At 47.9% G+C, this 7212-nt stretch overlaps 1 protein-coding gene across 1 annotated transcript in view; it reads right to left on the minus strand.

Annotated features, from left to right (window-relative positions):
• The window catches only part of DOC2A (double C2 domain alpha), a 55709-nt gene extending 54121 nt beyond the window's left edge, over window positions 1-1588 (minus strand). Inside the window, 1 exon segment of the mRNA XM_048518414.1 lies at window positions 1454-1588. The gene's annotated coding sequence lies outside the window, so the exon portion shown is untranslated.
• Between the last annotated feature and the right edge of the window lie 5624 nt (window positions 1589-7212).

Below are 7212 nucleotides of genomic sequence, written 5' to 3' on the forward strand. Positions count from 1 at the left end.
CAAGAGTCAAAGAGTCCACAGTTGCGACAGAGGGAAATGTTGGTTTGCTAACAAAGAGGCGTACTGGGAGTAAGCGGAGCCCCGTTGGTAACGCCAGCTTGTGGCGGGGGGGGGGGGGGTGCCTCAATTTCTGATGTCCACATTATGGGCTACACAGGTCAGGTCTCAAACTGCCCCCTACTTCCCATGTAAGAGTTACATGTGAGCTTTTATGGTGAATTTCTCCCGATGTCCCATTGCTCTGTTGGGAAAACACACATCTTTCTGTTGCCCCCACCTCACTTACACAGAAATCCTGGCTGCTTCTTTCCCTTCTCTGTCTTTTCAAAACATGTTTTTTTCCCCCATGAAGTCATAGCTGGTCAAAAGTTATAGGCTATGGCACAACGGGGAAAAAAATTGATTTCATTTTCAAAAAAATCGCAACTGACGTTTACAGGTGTTTGAATCCCCAAGGGGTTGAAATGGCAAAAAAGCCCCGATGAGTAAGTTATTAGTAATGATAGTAGCATTAAACCAAGTGAACAAATTGATTTAACGCTCAAATGGAACATCAGTGGGCCAGATAACAGGATTCCTAACTCTACACATGTAGAATTCATTGACTATGCTGGGTTTTTTTTTTTCCAGGGGAGGCATGTCGGGTGGCAGGGGGGGAAATTATAATTGATTACGGAATTTAATTGCCGGGATCGAATGACATTTTTATTTGGTAGTTTCCTTCATCCTCAACAATCCTGAGAGGGTTATTTTTAATTTATAGGAACTCGATTATTTAAAAACATATCAATAGAACGAGCTTGCCAAATTGAGTTGTCTCCCCTCTTTTCTCTCTCCTTTTTTTGAAGTCTGTGCCAGGAAGATTGTTTCACACAAAGTTGCTGTTCAGTGGGTCAATTTCCAGGGATTTTGCCTTCCCCACCCAGATTACCAGAGATGTAAACACTTCTCAGTACCTACCATGCACCTCTGAATAAATGCAAATAAACCCCCACAATTTCTTAACACCTGCTTGTCCCCCATCCAACTTCCCTCCCTAGATATCTCCTTTCTGAGAAACTGATCCCATTTCCCCCCTGTTATTTACAACACACTTTCCAAATATATCTTTCCTCCTCACCATCTAAGAGGCAAACCTGAATTGCCCCCTTGCTATTTCCTTGCTTCTTTACTCCCCAAACAGCCCCGCATCTCAATAACTACCTTTCCCATCCCTGCCCCCCAAATTACCCCCCACGTCTCTCCCCACACAGATCTCTCAAGCAAGCCTCCCAACTCCCCCGACTTCTTCTGAAACTCGTGCCAGAAACTGCCCCACACACATTTCCTCCCAACTTATTCCCCACAGGGGTCTTTCCCCCATTTCCCCAAAGTCTCTGAGGTTCATAACCACGACTGCCATACCTGCCCCCCTGAGAATCCCAGATCTCTCCCCCCCACCCCCACATCATACCTGAGCTCTGCTCCTGTCAACAGGTAACGTTGGGGAGGGGGATGGCACAGCAAATGAGAGCCGGTGAATGGGGGGATCCCACAGACTTGGAGAGCCAGAGAGAGCCAGAGAGAAAGCCAGCAAGCAGGGGGGAAAGGGGGGGGTTGCAGGCAGGGAGGTGGAGACAATAGAGAAAGAGAGGAAAGGGAGGGTGCAGAGAAGCACGATCTGAGATGCAACACAGAGATTAGATTAGATTGAGATAGAGAGCCAAGCTTGGCCGGAGCATCCCCCTGAGCACATGCTGTTGCTTGCATTTGCAGTTCAGGGAGATGAGGGAAGGGACCACCTGATACTGCAGATGGGTAGCATCAGATATGGGAAAGGGCGAGAGAGATCCGATCCGCAGTATCAGGCAGGAGATCTATATCCCATCTTTGGCTCTCTTTCTCTCTATGCAGAGAGAAAACAAAGCGAGAAGCTGCGAATCCTGTGTAGAACTTTGAGTCCTTTCGGTCCCTTGTTAAAATGTGGGGGGGAAAGTGTAAACAAACACACCAAAAATGCAGTTTGAAAAGTACAAGGCTACTGTAGAGAGGGAAAAGATCTCTTGTGGTAACAGGTTAGGTTGGAGTTGAGTGTGTGTGTGTGTGTGCGTGTGTGTGTGTGTGTGTATGCAGATGCAGTGAAATAGGAAAGGGAGAAGATAATGTTCAATAGTGTAGAGAGACAGGATTTTTTTTTAATTCCACCTGAAAGAGACTTTACTGGGAGGAATGTTAAAAGGGGGAAAAAGGTGTCTTAGAGATGGTTTAGAATATGCACAAAGATGACGGACTAAGAATGGGGTGAGGAAGGAAGGGAAAAAATAAGACAGTTTAAAGATTCTGGGACTCCAGTTTGGTTGGAAAGGACACCAGCCGTTCAGAAAGCTCCCCTTCGCCTCCGATCCCTGGTGTGTGGGGCCTCTGAGGTAACCCAGTTCATATTATACCAGCTTTGAATCCTACAGGCATTTAGTTCTAAGCCAGTGGTGGCGAACCTATGGCACAGTTTGGTGGCCCTCAGGAAGCCCTCTCATGGGCATTTTACACAGAAGTCGCACGATCCTCATCAATGAGAGAGAACACTGTTACATTACTGGTTTCATGGAAGAAGAACTAAAGAGTGGTCCAGCACACAAGGAGGCTAAGCTCAATTGCCTTGCAATGGGAAGCTTGCTTCTGAGTAGAAACCCTCCTAGACTGTGATTCTTATTGCAGAGTTGTGCATGGTTGCTTCAAAGCAAAGCCACTGACTACCACCAAGCTTACTCCCGAGTAACGCACGCCTCGGAGCCAACCATTTTTTCTAAACTAAAACCTCAGTATTCAGGTTAAATTGCACTTTGTGATAAATAAGTGGGTTTTGGGTTGCAATTTGGGCACTCTGTCTCGAAAAGGTTCGGCATCACTGTTCTAAGCTGTCTAGGTTACTGCCCCAGACCTAAATCAAGCTCTTCCCCAGAGAACCACAACCCCGCAAGCCGTTTTATCTTAGCCTTCCGGCCACCCCATTTTTGTTTCACTCTGAGCTGTTTACTGGGTTTCCAAATGTGACCTCAAAGCCAGCTGAAGTATTTTATCCTACAAGGCCGTATTTCATCCCTGGAGTTTGGGGATTGAAGTTTCTCGCTCCCCACCTCCCCCAGTTACTATAGCAACCCTGTCCTGGACCTGCTCCAGACCAGGAAATATTTGCGATGGCTGCATATGCCGTTGAGTGACATTTTAAGTGTTAGTCAAACAGATAAACCTGGGTTTGGACCAGGCGAAGGAACCGGGAGCCCTGAAATGTGAGCCCACTTGTAATGAGGCTTAATCCCCGTCAGGTTTTACAAGGGCTTTAACTCCAGAAGCTGTGTTCTGTGTCAGGGCTGGGCTCTGGGAATATGTAAAGTTAAAAATAAAGAGCAAAATCCTTCTGTGCCCGTGCAAAATGCCTCGTCCTCAATACTTGGAAGCCACAAACAGCTGGAGCAGAGGAGGACCTCAAGATAAACCTGGGTTCCTGCTTTGAGCACGCACAGCTGCCTTAAGCAGAATCAGACCACTGGTTTGTTGTGGTTGCTATTGTCCATTCTGACCAGTATTGGCTTTCCACGGTCTCAGAAGTCTTTTACATCACCTGACCCTTGATCCTAATAGCTGGAGATACTAAGCAGATGCTCCAGTACTGACCCACAACCCCATCCCTGGCGTGTGTTGCTTTCTCACATTTCAGAAATTAAGCATTGTAGGATTTCCAGAGGAATGGAAGAGTTAGGGCGCAAGATTCCTTGTGTGGTGATATGTACCTTTAAGAGTTTACGCTGATGGGCGGAGTTAAGAGGCCTGGGGAGGGCAGTTGGAACGGGAGACCTGGGAGAGTTAAGACTGAGAGTTAGCTGTTAACTGTTCCAATTGTTAACTGTAAACTCCTATGGTTAACTGTAAACCCCTACGGTAACTGTAAACTGTAAAGTGAATTAACCCCTACGGTAGTCCCAGAGGTGGGATCCAGGTTCCCGAGAGTAGGTTACTAATTATTTGTGTGTGCCGAGAGGGGGTTACTAATTGGTGATTTTGCCACGTGATTTTTGCCTTAGTTATGCCCCTCCTCCTCCTCAGCAGTAGCGCACAGAACTTGAAGCCGTTTAGCAGGAGGTGCACCGGCGTGCGTGGCAGCCTGCGCCTGCGTGCATTCGCTGCGCCCAAGGACCGGCGCAGCGGCTGCGTTCTTGCCACAGCCCCGCCCAGGAATGCTCCGCCCCGGAATGCCCGGCCACGCCCCCATCGTACCCCGCCCAGCCCCATTGGCGCTACGCCACAGTTTGAATCCCACCACCACGGGAACCTGTTACTAAAATTTTTGGATCCCACCACTGGGTAGTCCTGCCATCACTCGTAACACCTAGATCCTCCAGAATGCAAGGGAGGTGTGCGACAGAAGAATTAGAATTCCTGGATTCTTTGTAAGGCAAGTGGAGTCTTGTAGGCTGAGAGTGGTGGAGACAGAGGGAACAGTGCTATGGCACTACAGGCTTCTCTGGGAGAGAAGGAGAGTTTGGATTTATATCCCACCTTTCTCTCCTGTAAGGAGACCCAAGGTGTCTTACAAGCTCCTTTCCCTTCCTCTCCCCACAACAGACACCTTGTGAGGCAGGTGGGGCTGAGAGAGTCCCGAGAGAACTGTGACGAGCCCCAGGTCAGCCGGCAGGAATGTAGGAGCGCGGAAACACATCTGGTTCACCAGATAAACCTCTGCCACTCAGGTGGAGAATCAAACCCGGTTCTCCAGATTAGAATCCAGCTGCTTTTATCCACTACTCCACGCCGGCTCTCAGAGGCTGGGGTATCTATAAGATCTGCCGAGGTGATTAAAATTCAAGGTCTCATTATAACGTTCCGTGTTTGTTCTGCGTAAGGCTGCAAGCTATAATCAGTTAGCCGGGGAAATGAATCAGTTTAAGCTTTTAGTCACTGATTCTGGAGGGAAGCATTTTAGTCAGCCCCAAGGAGGAACAAACAAACTTCTTTTGTGCTTCGGGAACTATCACACAAAGGCAGAAGAAGCCCACACCAAGGAAGCTCTCTACCCTAACCGGAGCTAGGCCTTCTGAAGGGTGTTCGGCTTTGGCCGACACATCCTTGGCAGATGTCTCTTGATTCTGCTGGCGTTTAAAAATCACAGCCGAAAAAGTCTGGCGGATTAGTAGAATCGCGCAGTGCCAGCTTTTGTTGGCTGGAAAGTCACCAGTTGCATTTCATAAAGCCTATCGGAACATTGCCTGCCTTTTCAAACCTGTCAAATAATAGAGACAGCTTTCTATTCTCCAAGTGCGAGCGGTATAGTGCGAGCGGTATCCTTTCCTTAAAAAATATATCATTTTGAAAAACTGCTCCGTAAGGGTCCACAGATATAACTGATTTCTCAGTCAAGTAATTGTTCCATTGATTTAACGGTGGGTGTGTTTGTGTGTGTGTGTGTGTGGGGGGGTGCTAAATAGTTAATTAGCTAAAAGACCTTGACCCAAAAATAAGAACCACATTGGGGTGCTGTGTGGTTTCCGGGCTGTATGGCCGTGTTCTAGCAGCATTCTCTCCTGACGTTTCGCCTGCATCTGTGGCTGGCATCTTCAGAGCATCTTCAGATGCCAGCCACAGATGCAGGCGAAACATCAGGAAATAGCATATGCTGGCTCATAAGCTCAACCAGCAGCAACTTAAGTGATTCCAACTGTGAAAGCAACTGGCGACAATACAATATGGGGTGATTTTAACATTGATAGAGCCACTGCTTAATGTTTATTTAATCCAATTTGATATTACTGATTTTATTGTGTGCTCTATTTCTATGTTTTGTTCACCGCCCTGAGCCCTTCGGGGGAGGGCGGTTTATAAATACAATAAATAATAATAATAATACAAAGAACCACATTATTTCCCTATTTTGCATGGTGAATTTGCGATTGAACCGAGGCCTTTTTTTAAAAACGGGATTACTATGTTGTGTTCATGTGTCTTGCCTCTGAATCCTGTATGTTAACAAACGCCTTGGCTTTGAATGTGCATTTGGTGACTCTTTTGCGCGACCCACATCCACACATGCACACACGGAGAGAAGGCTCGTGTGAGGAGAACGCCTGCAGAAACGAGGATATGGAGTCTTTCCCCTCTAGACGGCACTGGATCTTATCCCCTAGGCTGTAACTGCACGGCCCTGTTTTGGCCGTGATGGTGTTAACATCCTAGGGACCCGGGTCCAGGCTGTGTGGCTTTATTTCTCTCCCTGCCACAGCGAGGAGAAGGATCAATTTAATTCTCTTCCCAGCCATTAATTTTCTCCGCTATCTGTCAAGTTCTGAAGCAAGAGGGAATGGGGGTGAGGGGGGGGGGGGAAGGGAGGCTGGGGAAGAGAGAGGATTTAATTAGCCAGATAAACAGCAGGGGTGGGGTGAGGATGAGCCCGTTTGTGCCAATCTCCTTCGACCCCAAGCTGAGGGTGGGGTGGGCACAACGAGAAAGGGGAAGGAATCTTAATAGTTTTGTTTGATATTCTTCCTTCTTATTAATTGGCTGCCTGATTAGAATGCAAGAGCAGCTGACGTTCCGTTGCTTGTCCCAGCTGGTGAACACAACATACCTGGGATTTGGAAATCTGCACTGTGGATATGTTTGTGCGCTTGTGTGGGTGAGAGAGAGAGAGAGCGACCCCTCAAAACTTCAAATTCTATTAGCAGCCCCTGACTCGGCCCTGAGCACCGGACCCCTTGATAATCCTAGCACAGCCTGTCCATATTTTGTTTGGCACGTTTCTGCCTTCAGCTGCTATTCCAAGATGCATTTTTCCCACCCGCCTCCAGGGCTGTTTACTGGGGGTGGGGGTGGGGGGGCAGCGGAGATTATGGTGGTGGTTTGAGGGAGCATCTTGCCTAGAAGCCTGTGTGTTTGTGTGTGTGATATTTTGGTTTGTGGATCTGGGCACTGACACCTGTCTCTGGAGGCGTCGAGGCAACTGCGAAAGGCAAAAAGTTGGGGATTTTACAGCGCTATCCAAAGTGCAGTTAATACCCTTTGGAGCCAACTGACTTCAACGGATTCGGAAGAGTTTAAGGCATTTTGGGATTGCGCTGTAATACTCTGCTGACGCTTCTTCCAAAATGTCACAACTCCGACGGGCGGCACCTGTATCTCTTTTGTTTTGTGGCTGATTCTCAAGGGCCTGGGTGCTGTTTGGGATTCTCCTTCCTTTTCTCTCCT

The sequence above is a fragment of the Sphaerodactylus townsendi genome, linkage group LG15 (genome assembly GCF_021028975.2).
Source record: "Sphaerodactylus townsendi isolate TG3544 linkage group LG15, MPM_Stown_v2.3, whole genome shotgun sequence".
Lineage (NCBI taxonomy): Eukaryota > Metazoa > Chordata > Lepidosauria > Squamata > Sphaerodactylidae > Sphaerodactylus > Sphaerodactylus townsendi.